This window comes from Columba livia, chromosome 3 (assembly GCF_036013475.1).
Source record: "Columba livia isolate bColLiv1 breed racing homer chromosome 3, bColLiv1.pat.W.v2, whole genome shotgun sequence".
Classification (NCBI taxonomy): Eukaryota; Metazoa; Chordata; class Aves; order Columbiformes; family Columbidae; genus Columba; species Columba livia.
The window spans coordinates 62554970-62567217 of NC_088604.1; the positions used below are offsets into that span (position 1 = coordinate 62554970).

Consider the following 12248-nt stretch of genomic DNA (forward strand, 5'->3'; position numbering starts at 1 on the left):
TGTGTGCAATACAAAAGTGGTTTAAAATAATTAAGGAAAAAATACTGCAGATTGTCCTGGCACTCTGTGTGAGTGGCAAATGCAATCAGTCTTATTCTATATAACACTGTTGTAGTACAAATGCCTAATATATAAAAAAGATGGATTTTTTTAACTATAACTATTATGAAATTCACATTTATTTAAGATGCATTTCTTGCTGTTTATGGAGAAGAAACTTGCAACTGGCTGCATGATAATTTTCATAACACAACTTCTGTCTGCAGATACTTTTCCCTGAAAAAAATTGCTCACTTGTCAGAATTAATCTTACAATTTTATTGTATTGCATGGGCCAGAATGTACATTGAACACCCAAAAGTTTGCCCGATACAGCACAGAAGAGTGAATGAAAATGCTGTGCGTGTTCAGGTAGGTGCAAGTTGATATTGCAGCATGCTATGCTCTAGTTGTCTTTAGTAGTTATTGTTAAATGAAGGAAATCAAGCCACTCAGCTGTGGCTTTCCTCCAAGTCAAGTGAGCACAAGCACAGTGTACAAACTGTGTATACCAATTTCTGACTATGTGGACAGAAATCTAAATGGTTAACATACATTTTTAGTTTAGGAACAGATACTGAAAGTTGTTTTCCTTCAATTCTAAATACAAGTTTCCTGGTAGCACCATTCAGAATTTTGGAGGATTATCCCCTAATGAAATTAAACTGAAGGCCCAATTAACAACTTTTTTGTTGATACTAAAGGGAAAGTCATTTGAGTATGGAGCTCAGGCTCAGGTCAGTGGGGTTTTGTCTCTTGGAACTAAGGGACACCTTTTCTGTTTCTTGTGGCAATAAACTCAAATCTCATCAGTTATTTCTCTGGGATTTCCAGAAGACTAATCAGATGACAGTTTCCGAAGTATTGGTGCTGCTTTGTCTGCTCAACTTTTCAAATTTAGTATTCTGTTTATTAGTATCACGTTTGTACTCTTGTTTTTAAAAGAACGAGTAAATTATTCAAAGTGGAGCACTTTGGCATATAAAAGTATTTAGTGATGTGTTTGTGTATCACAGTAAATTGTCTTTGAGGAATTTGCTCCAGTTTTTGTTTATCAAGCCTATTAATTCCTGCTAAATAAAATATTTCTATTTTTAAATAATCTTTTTGCATTGATATATTTAAAATCAATTCTAGGATGCCTGCAATGAATGGCTTAGTGGACATTAACTTTCAAATATGTATTCTCTGCATACTTTTATTTTTTAAACACAATTTTTTCTTCGGTAATAACACGTCTCTCATTTGACTATTTGAAAACTTCTTCACAAAACTTTTTCTTAACCATATTAAATCCATAAACTCTTCTGAAACCCTGACACCTATATTTTATTTTAAAAGTACATGGTAATATTATTTCAAAAGAAAATTTATACCATTGTTGGTTGAAAACCATTAAAAAAAAAAAAAGATATAATATCATACTTTTTTTTTTCTGAAATTTAGTCTAGTTGAAAGCATGTGGGTTTTTAAACAGACTATCTACAGTAATTTAAATTGGACAGTACACTGCAGCCTGCATGGTGCTGTCACATACGCTAGCAACTACCCCGAAAAAAATATTTCTAAGTTCTGCGATGCACTGTTATTTTAAGTAGCATCTTGCTTTAGAAAGTTTCTCCTTCTGAAAGAATTTTGCATGTGAGACAGGATTAGAAAATCAAGTACTTTCTGCCAGAGCCATGTCTAGTTCATTACTAAGAAGACTTCTCTTTTTTTTTTTTTTTGCTTAATTTTTCAATTTCCTCTTTACATCACTGTATATATTATCCCTTTGCTTGTTTAATTAATTTTAGCATGTTTTTTTCCTGTCAGCCTACATCTGATTCACAGCTGTTTGGGGAAGAACAACACTACTTATTTGTAACTACCAAGGTAAGAGAAATCTTACCCTTATATGAGTGTAAGAGTCTCTGGCTATGTCTCTGACCCTTTTCCTATATTAGAAATAGAAAATGTTCCTTTAAGCTAATCATGAGACTGAAAAATGGCATCTAGTTCTACAGCAGAGAGTTACAGAGCCTTAAGATCTTCTCTTCATATACTTTATGTATGCTTATTTTATGTTGGATTGTCAGTCGTACCATAGTTTATCAACAGGACCCTGACGTATTATCAGAGTGGGAAGCTCTCTCTCCAGCCACTCTTTTTCCACAGGACTCAATACCTGGGCATGCTAACCTGCAAATTGGTCTTTGAAAAACCAAAGGTCTAGAAAACTTGACACTAATTAAACTTGGGAAGTTCTTCATGACTGCTGCTGTTGTGAAAAACACCACTTAGCTTTTCCAGACATCCCTGTGTAATGTAACATTGGCAGCTAATTGCTATGGTCACTACAGTTTTCATTTGGTGGTGAACTATTTATTTCTCATTTGAGTTGATGTTGTTGTTGCTGTTGATAAGTGACAATCTAATTACTGACAGATGAATGAGTTTGACAGTCTCTTCTAAAAAACTGTGGGTGAATTGACAGGGTAGGTAGGAAGAAGTTAAAATGGCCTAAGCAAACTGAGAGTAATACAGAGAGCAGCTTAGATGTGTACTTTGAAGAGGCCCTTGAACAGAATTCCCAGACCTAACAAATTGCCCAGGTGGTGATACTTTAATTTTTATCTAATATTTTGACCATATTTGGAGCAACCTTCAAAAAAAAAAAAATCTAATAAAGGAAATAACTTGTAGAGCAGTGTCTTTGAGACCTGTAGAGGAAAAGGCAATGCTATTCACAGAAGTTAGCACTGTGAGTGTGCCCATCCTACGCACAGAACTTTTAAAAGAGTGGATTAGAACCTTTCCTGTCTTTGGGAATTGCATACATTCAGGCTTCTTAAAAATACCAGACAATCAATTTACTTCTAGTTAACTGTAGAATTTGCACAACATTAGAAATAAATGCCAGTTCACCCATTTACTTTCAGAAGAAGAAAAAAAAAAAAAGACAAGAAAATTATGCAAAGCCTGAAATAAGAGAGAAAATATCTACTGCATAATACAGATCTTGTGTCTTACATATTTAGGTAAGGACTGTTTTGACTGCTATTGAATCAATCTCTCCTGTTTAACTCATTGCACCATTTATTACTTGCACTTCACCACACTTTCTTTGTTCCTCACGTATATTTTCTTTTTACAGTATTTCCTACCCTGGTTGTAAGACATAATAATGGACTTTTTGCTGTGGTCTGACATGAAAATTCAAACTTGTCAGAAGACTGTAAAGCACGTGACCAAGAAAGGAGACAGTGTGTCAAAAGTAACACAGGAAAAAGTTGCCTCCTCTTTGCTTGCAGAATGCACTTTTGTCACTTTCTTGTATGGAGCCACTTTATTACAGCTATTAAGAAACATTGCATGAGATCCTGAAGTTGTAAAGAAGACGAAATGAGACGGTGCTGCACAAGTACTTGCAGAGACATTCCAAGTCCTAAATATCAATCATCTGAATTGCAAAGGCTGTTTATATGTGTATATGGTTCAAAGAAAATATATTGGCAACACAAAAATACTGGTAATTCAGTAATATGTACCCAGTTCATGTGTAGCAAGGAGATAATTTTATGTTCTTGCTTTTACTTTAGATACTAACATTCTCATCAGGATCTAGACAAACATTGTTTGACTGCCTGTTTCTGATTCAGAGACAATCATAGACAGAGCACACCCTCTGACAAGGCAGCTCCAAGGACTGGTAAAAACGTTTGATGTTGAAATCAAAACACATTACTCCAAATACATCACCATCATTTGGCTTCTGTTTGCACTGGATTAAAAAAGTTTCAGTGCTTCAAGTGGAAATAATTTCTCAGTTTTTCTGGGTTTGATTCCAGGTGATAGTGATAAATGCTTTTTGTCTAAGGGGTGTCCTTGTTCTTTATCTACAACAACTGGGACAGAAAATAGCATAGCCTTCTTATATGTTTCCTCCTCTAAAGCAATTGCTAAGTGTCTTGAATATAGTATTGCCTTTCTTGAAAGATTGTCCATAAGGATTTTACAGCAAAAGTACTGCTATGCTTCTGATCCCTGACTGTGTGCTGTACATATTCAGTTTACTTTCACAACAGTCAATATTTGAATATTTGGACTTTTCAAGCAACTGCTTATCACAGTCCATTGAGAGAGGGACAAGCATTGTATGGGGTGAAATTCTGTTTCCACGGAGTTAGCAGAAGCTTTTTTCACTTCTTAAAGTCGATCATAACTTCAGCTATGTCTTTTACCTTCGTTAGATTAAATTCTGCAGTTTGGTTGAAGAACCTAACATACACAAACATATAGGTGTTTCATTCACCCCTAAATCTCCTTTCCAAATTAAAACCACAAATTCTCCTTGCTTTTATGTTTAAATGAGAAAGTATTCAAGGAAGGGATCACTTATATGTAACATTAAGAAGGTCTGTGCTATGATCTGCCATTTCTAAAATCTCTTAGTTTTCTAGGATGTTATAGAACTAAATATAAACTGCCCCAGAATAACTGTGTGAGGACAAGAATAACACATGGTGGATAGCAGTAGTCTTGCTGTGATGAATTTTGAAAAGCCGTGCAGGGTAGAATTCAGGTTCCACATAGAAACACTGAATCATAAAATAATAGAATGTCCTGAGTTGGAAGGGACCCACAAGGATCATCAAGTCTAACTCTTGTCCCTGCACATGACAACCCCACAGTTCAGACCATGTGTCTGACGGTGTTGTCCAGTCTCTTCTTGAACACTGCCAGGCTTGGGGCCGTGACACCTCCCTGGGGAGCCTGTTCCAGTGCTCCACCACCCTCTGGGGGAAGAACCTTTTCCTAATATCCAGCCAAAACCTCCCCTGGCACATCTTCCTGTCACTCAAGATACATGTTGCTGTGTACTTTCACTTTCCATAAATATTTTTCTATAACTTTTCGGTGGTCAAACAACTACAAGTTACCTTAATCTATGTAGTTCTTTAAGTCATCTGGGTCTTATTGTTCTTGTGTGTTCTCCATTACTAGAATCAATGCCTTCTTTTTGCTATTTTTCATATCATGAATGAAAAGAAAATTATTCTTTCTCTGACATGTCCAATTTATTGCATTATTTATGACAATTTTTCTCTCCCATTGTTGTTCTTAAATCTTAGTTCCTCTCAGAGCCTATTTCATATATTTTTTTGGAAATATGCACAAGATGCTTTCTGCATACTTCTATTTCAAATAGAAATAGCTGTTTGACTTTGTAGTACATTTGGCCACACAGTATTATAGCCAAATAAAAAACGAACTTAAGTAACTGGAAATCCACCAGTACAATATTAGAACTAAGCAAATAATTTCTGGTTTGCAGTAAATACTTTGACATACTGTGTTCTATTTCGAACCCTTTAGTTGTCTGTATGTACACTTCAATACTTTATTTTATTCAGATAAATTTTTGGTCTACAAAGTAGGGCTGTATGAATGTCTTTGGAGCACATTTCTGCTGTTTGACTGACTGAAAGCCTCTCTTACGTTTTAATACCAAACTTTAACATTTATTAAATTTTCTGTTCTTCTTCTGTAGTGCACACTTAGCGTGCCCATGCTTTGTATGATTCCTGAATCTTTCAAATTTTGCTGAGGAATTTATCTCATTGCTTCAGACCCCCTTGTGAATGCTATGTTCCAACAAAATTCTCATACCCTCCTCAGTGTAAATATAGCCTTAAATCTGCTTGAAAACAAGTGAAATGTGATATTTTTTTTTTTGATGTCACATATGATAAATTCCTCTACAGCTTCTTTGAGAATATAGCTTCCGTTGTGCAATTGTATATATGTGCCACTACACAGATGATACAAATGTATTGGACATCTGTTTCATGAACAATATCTTGTGCTTGACAGAATGCAGTGTTATGGACATATTCCTTCAAACAGCTTCAAAGTAACAATAAAATTCAGCAAGGAATGAAGACTGCCTTTAGTTCCTTAATCTTCTGCCTCTATACACTTGTGGTTTGATCTTGAGCTGGGAGCTTGGATAAATACGTCTGGCAAGAAAATGTTCTCACTCACTCTTTCTTGCTTTCTTTTATTTCTTCCTCTACAGCCCACGGTACACAGGCTATAGTGAACATAATCTTCAACGAAGAACTCTCCAGTGAGATCTCCAAGCTCCATATGCAATTAGATTTGCTGGTGGCTCTGTCAGTCATGCATTGGGACTGTATTCCTTACTTAGAGTATGTAAGTCTGATTTGCAAAGTTCATTCAAAGGCAAGTTTTATTTGGCAAGTTTGCAGGGAAAGTGGGGGAGGTGTTTTGATTGTTTTAGGGAGCAGGGTTCAGTCTTGACAAACAGAGAATTCCATTTTCTCTTCATTCACTTTGTTTTTGTCTAAGCTGATTGCTTGATTGTAGTAAGTATTCTAAACTCTTAAGTGGTTGCTTTGTGGTGCATATCACATAATTTTTCAAAAATAATTTTCCACACATGCGTAGTCACTTACAAAGAACTGATGTAAACCTACCAAAGTCAGGAGAAACACTTCTGTTGTTCACCCCCCTGTCCCTGAGAGAAGCCCCGCTCATCATAATATTCGTCAGCTAAACATAGAATACCTGGGTATTCTTGGTAATTCCTACAGCTGGACAAAAAAATGAAAAAAGTAGTTAAAATGGATTAATGATAAAGTTTACTTTCTCTGAGTATGTGATAGACAGGCATCTTCATTCATCTTAAAGGAAAGCAATACTTATTTATGGAGACAGATCACAAAGAATACATTTAAATTTAAATACACTTTTTCAGAAATGCTGCGGAAATTTCCTATGAAATGAGACATTGTTCCATGTAGTTTAGCTTAACACATTCAAATGTGAAAGTAAAACTGATGATTGCTTGGACAGCAAAGAAGATAGGATTTGCTGTGGCCTAACAAGGAAAGTAATGTGAAAAAGAAATTGGAAAATCATGTCTTTCTTCCTACCTTTTCTGAATGAATTAGAGCTCTTTGGCTTTGTCAAGACTCCTGATTAATGAACCAGTTATTCCATTAAGAAGGAAGTCATAACCACTTTAAGGAAGTTGGAGGACATTTCTAAATATTTTCTAGCAAAGAAATAAGGTGGATTTTTTCCATCCAGTGGGGTTTACATTTTTATACTCTTCTGTTTTGTCCAGAATATCTTCAGACATAATATGCTACTTCAGTTTTCTTTCTTCAACCTCACAAAGCAACTCTTATGTTCAAAAAATTTGTTTGTATCAGATTGATCTCTTATCCTGAAATTAGAACACTTTTTTGAATTAAATGATAAAAAGTTATAGCAATTAGGTGGAAAATCGTAATTATCAAACACCCATTTAATATCCAAATAGAGTTAATAAGTAATTGCAGCACAATACTCACAAACCGTCAGAGTTTAAAACAGGAAGTTTCTCTTTTTACAACAAAATGGAATAAGGGATATGTTTTTATCTATTTGTGGGCATTCCACAAAGCGCAAAATGAGATTGCATTCATGGAATAAGTTATTCACTGCTAATTATACACTGCTCTAGCATGAATGGAAAGATCAACCACAAATGTACTGCAATAACTTAGCAATGTGAATGGGAAGTGTAGCTGTTGCCTGATGCACATGAATACAAGATGCTAAATTGTATGAAAATGGCTCCAGGATATTGTTTCAGATTCTGTATTGGCTTCTGTATGAATAACGCTGCTGCAGTGGAAAGAAAAAGAAAACAAACAGCTCAAAATTTTTCTACTGGTAAAATACATATCAGGTAAAATCCAATATTCTCATAGATCAGGAGTCCAGGTTAAATTACAAACATGCACTTGGCCAGTTCTTTCTTTTTTACCCTATTATCCTAGATATTTGTTTGCTTGATGGAAAACAAAACAAAACAAAACGAAAAAACACAACCACATTTATTCTTCACATCTTGCTTCTCTTTTTGCTTTGATCCTTCAAGTGGACCTAATCTCATGTTTGTAATATCCTAATCCCCTGCTATGGAAATTAATGTGGTGTCACACATATTCAGTATTATGTAGTTCCAGTGCCAGAAGGGACAGTGAGCCTTGAAAAGAGCAAGATATTCTAAAAAACACCCAAGCAGTCAGATAAGTAATCTTTTCAATAAATATGTGGCGAAAATTGCGTAATATTACTGAAATAATAATTTGCTCCACTGGGTTTGAAAGGCCCCACTTTGTTTCTTTTCTTTGGCTTATCAGGAAGGCATAAATTTTTATTTCAGACACGAAGGCACTAAAAAGGCATAATCTTCTCAGTAAAAAACTATTAAGGGATGATATTTTTTTTTCCTAAAATAGCGACATGAATCTTTGGAAGAAGGTTCTTGGAAACAAAACCTTCTAACATTTCCAATAGTTTATTCCAGTGGGAAAACACACAAGAGAAGGAGAAAGCAAAGGAAATGCCTCTTACAATCTTTTGGGAGGATGGGGTGAAGTTCTCAGGCAAACCCCATAGTCTATTCATCATTTCCATAGTTTGTGCAAATGTGAAGGGGAAGCCAGATCTATCTTGTCTCTTGGACCGTTTGCTAGTTCATGGGCTCCAGATCACCAATGGAGGCCTAGTGCGCTAGTAGTTCCAGTAGCCCTCTAGAAAAGAAATCTTCACTGCACATATTTGCATCTAGATGTTCAACACATACTCATGAAACCCCCTCTATATTTTTATTTTACTTGTGAATGAAATACTGTTCCCACTGGCCCCTAGCTTAAATGCTGCTACTAAAAACAAAAAAAAAAAAAAAAAAAAGAAAAAGAGAGAGAGAAAAACACACACACAAAAGAACTAACAAGACAAACAACAACAAAAAAAAATCAAAACAATTTTATAATGTGCATCTCATTTGAGAAAAAAGTGTCCATAATTGTTTTGTTGATACTGTAAATCTGCAAACTGACTGAAAGAAGTAACTTTAAGATTCATTTTAATAGGGATGCTGAGGTGAACTGAACTGTAAAATCATTTAAAAACTTGTCCCTTCATTCCACATCTCTCTTTCCCAAAGGCACTTAGAAATGTGTTTTTAATTATCTTGAACATCTGATAACTTCTACATTGTGAACTGCAGTCCTGGTGGGAAGATACCTGTCAAATCATTGCAAAAATGAAATACAACTGTTCTGAGAAGTATGGAATATAGTTAGTCCAGTTTTCAACTCTTGATTACCACTTATTTTTCTAAAGCATTAATCTCAAAATATTGCTGGCAAACAGTTTATTTGGTAGTTCATTATACTGCTCAGCAGGCAGTGAAATCAGCAAGAGCATGGGCTTGTTGGGCTGCTCCATATGTTTATTTGCTAGCACATACAGAAAACAGCCTTACATGCAGATCCTGAAAATGCTTCATTGAGCAAGTATAGAGAGAGAAGCTGGAAGAGAGGAAGTAGAGAATGGGGAGAGAAGACTGAAGTGTAGGTGGGATATTTCTCTCCTGACAAAGGAGAAAAGAGTCTGGGCCCTGACTGCACTCATGGGTATTACTGAAGCAGCCCCACCTGAGAGTCCCCCCAGGTACCCTCTCCCTGTGGCATTAAGATGCCACTGAAGCCCTGGCTGGGGTTTGGCCCCTGGTCTGTCCCATGCTCCAGGCTGACCTCATAACCCTGCAGAAACCTGGGGCAGCAGTGTGCAGAGGCACATCATCCCTGCAGCCTTCTCTAACAACCCAGCAACCAGAGCAGCTCTTGTTCCCCAGCTTTCCCAAACTGCTCATTGGAATCAGGTGAAGGTACAGGATTTTTTGGATGACAAGATGGCTAGTGTCCTTCCTGTGACTCATCGCCTTTCTGTTCCACCTCAGTTATCAGTTTTATCAGTATGAGAGAGAGAAAAAGATGGCTGATGACAAGAGCACTGCCAAAGTGAGGAAGGAATATGCTAAGATTTGTAATACTATGTATACTGTGACTCTGACTGTTTCATGTCCTTTGCAGAGGCCAGCTTCAGGGGGTTCCCCTTGATAAACCAGGGACTTAATGCTTGATGTGATACCAACACAGAAGAGAGCAGCTGAGCTAAAGGGCTTCTAGTCTCAGACTCCACCTGAAAAGTCTCCAGGCAGTTCTTCAGCCAGACAAGGTGACATGTCAGCTCACCAAATATCTCAGACAATTACAGCAGTACATTGAGCAACATGATAGACCTACATAGCTTTAGTTGTTCCCCAGCACCTTCAAATAAAGAAAACCTTGTTCAGTGAAGTGTGTTGTTGTGTTAGGGCTTTTTAGTACTTGTGTTAGAGGAGAAGCCAGGTATACCTTGTGCTTAGAAAGGATTGATAAAGCCTACCAGTAGATCCATGATGGTCCTAAATTCCTCTGAGGTTTCCCAACTGATCTTGGACTGATCCCAGAAAATTTTTATCTCCTGAATACGTTGGCTTTCTAGACAAGTAGTAAATAAGGAAGAAGGAAGGAAAAAGGTTTTTAGAGACCAATAAAAAGCTATGGAAAAATATCTGTCTAAAGTACCAGTCTCCAGAAAAATACAACAGTAGCAAACAATGCAAAGAATCTAAGGAAACATTCAGCTATTAATAGAAACACTGTGATTATCTCTCCCTGGAATTTTTCCCTCAAAGCCCTCCAAAGGGAAGAACACATTTATGAGAAAATGTCAACTAAAAAGTTTACTAAAGAACAAAACACAGTTACTGTTATATACTTAGTGATTTCTAGTGCATTTGTGTGTTAGTGGTGTAGCTCTACAATATTTTCCTAACTGATAATCCTTCTGTAAAACAGAGTTCATTTTCTGTGCTGCCCTGCTCTTGTGGATCTGGTTGTTGTTGGAGTAAAATGTATCTGTGCATACAGAAATTCTGGAATCTAAAAAATGTAGGACACTAGCAAATAGTGAGGGCAACTTGTAACACTTCGATATTGTAAAACCTTTAAACTGGCATAGTTCTTCTTGTCATAACTCAAGGAATACTTCGGTATAACAGATACACAAAGACATAGTCATACCTGTGTTGAGTTTTATTTTCCCTGAAATCTTTAAAGAAAATCTTAAATAATTTCCATGACTCTTTCTTGGTATCAGATGTAGGTTTTGAACAGTTTCCTTAATCTGTAAGAGGTATTTTAGTCAATTATAGTATTTTATTCCTTTGGTAATTTCATTAACTTCAGATGATTTTTTAAAGTAGAGTAATACTCAGGTTAAAAATGAGAAGTCTCTATTCCACCCCTCCATCTGGTAGCTGCCAGCCCAGCCTTTGGTTATACCACAAATTAAAATAAACCCCATTACCTAAATTCCCCCATAAGATTTTTCTTTTTGAATCAGCTGTTACCAATAAGAAAAATTGAAAATAAATCCTACACTTTCGAACCACTTCCCATTCATCTAAATTGCAGTGGAGGACAGGCAGATTTTCTTACAGGGCAGGACAAATGAAATCAAATACATTATTTCAAAAAGTAATTTGAGTAAAATAAATAATTCAATGTTACTAGATTATTGCAGCAGGGCTCATATGAAACTATTGTCGAGAACAGAATTCCATGAAGTCAGTTCTGGCACTTAGCTTAATTCATGGAGGTCAGAAAGATAAGTCTGCCACCTTGGCTAGTACATCATTCTTGCACACTACAGAAGGGTCTTTGAAGAAGTGTGCACTGAGCACAAAGGTTCAATACTATTACGTTCGTTCAAATACAGCCCAGTGTCAGTTTCACTATTTGAATGTACCTATATGTTTAATTGTTCTCTCTGGCAATGGATGAAAATGTGTAAAACTAAATTAGATTAGAAGAAACTGTAATTTTCATGCTACAGCATACTGTTGGTTGCCCATCCAGCCAAGAATGCAGTAAAGGTTTCTATCAAATTTGCTATAAACTGAAAAGTATAAGGTTTATACCCATATTTTACTTTCCAGACAGGTTGCAGTCAAAATTAATTCCTTGGGAAGCAATGCCATTATGTGTCATGTCTTGCTTGTGTCAGTGTGGCATTCAGGATATCTTCTAATAATAGTACAGTGCACTACAACATAATACAAAATTATGCATTCCAGTCCCTAATTTCTCTATTCCAAGATGAGGAAAAGCAAGATTGATTAGAGATACTGCTTTAGCAATGCACCAGTCTCAGCAGCAGGAAAGATGCTCTGAGGACACAATAGTTTTCAACTTCATAAGCTGCGTTAAAATATCAAGCTGAATTCTTCAAATTTATTGCAGTAAACAGATGAA

The 12248-nt window shown here is 36.1% G+C and overlaps 1 long non-coding RNA gene across 1 annotated transcript; it reads left to right on the forward strand.

The window, feature by feature from the left end:
• The first annotated feature begins 347 nt into the window (after positions 1-347).
• Positions 348-5954, forward strand: LOC135579064 (uncharacterized). Its single transcript, XR_010471401.1, has 3 exons — positions 348-411; positions 1855-1914; positions 3176-5954. It is a non-coding gene; the product is annotated as an uncharacterized LOC135579064 (long non-coding RNA).
• Positions 5955-12248: the final 6294 nt, after the last annotated feature.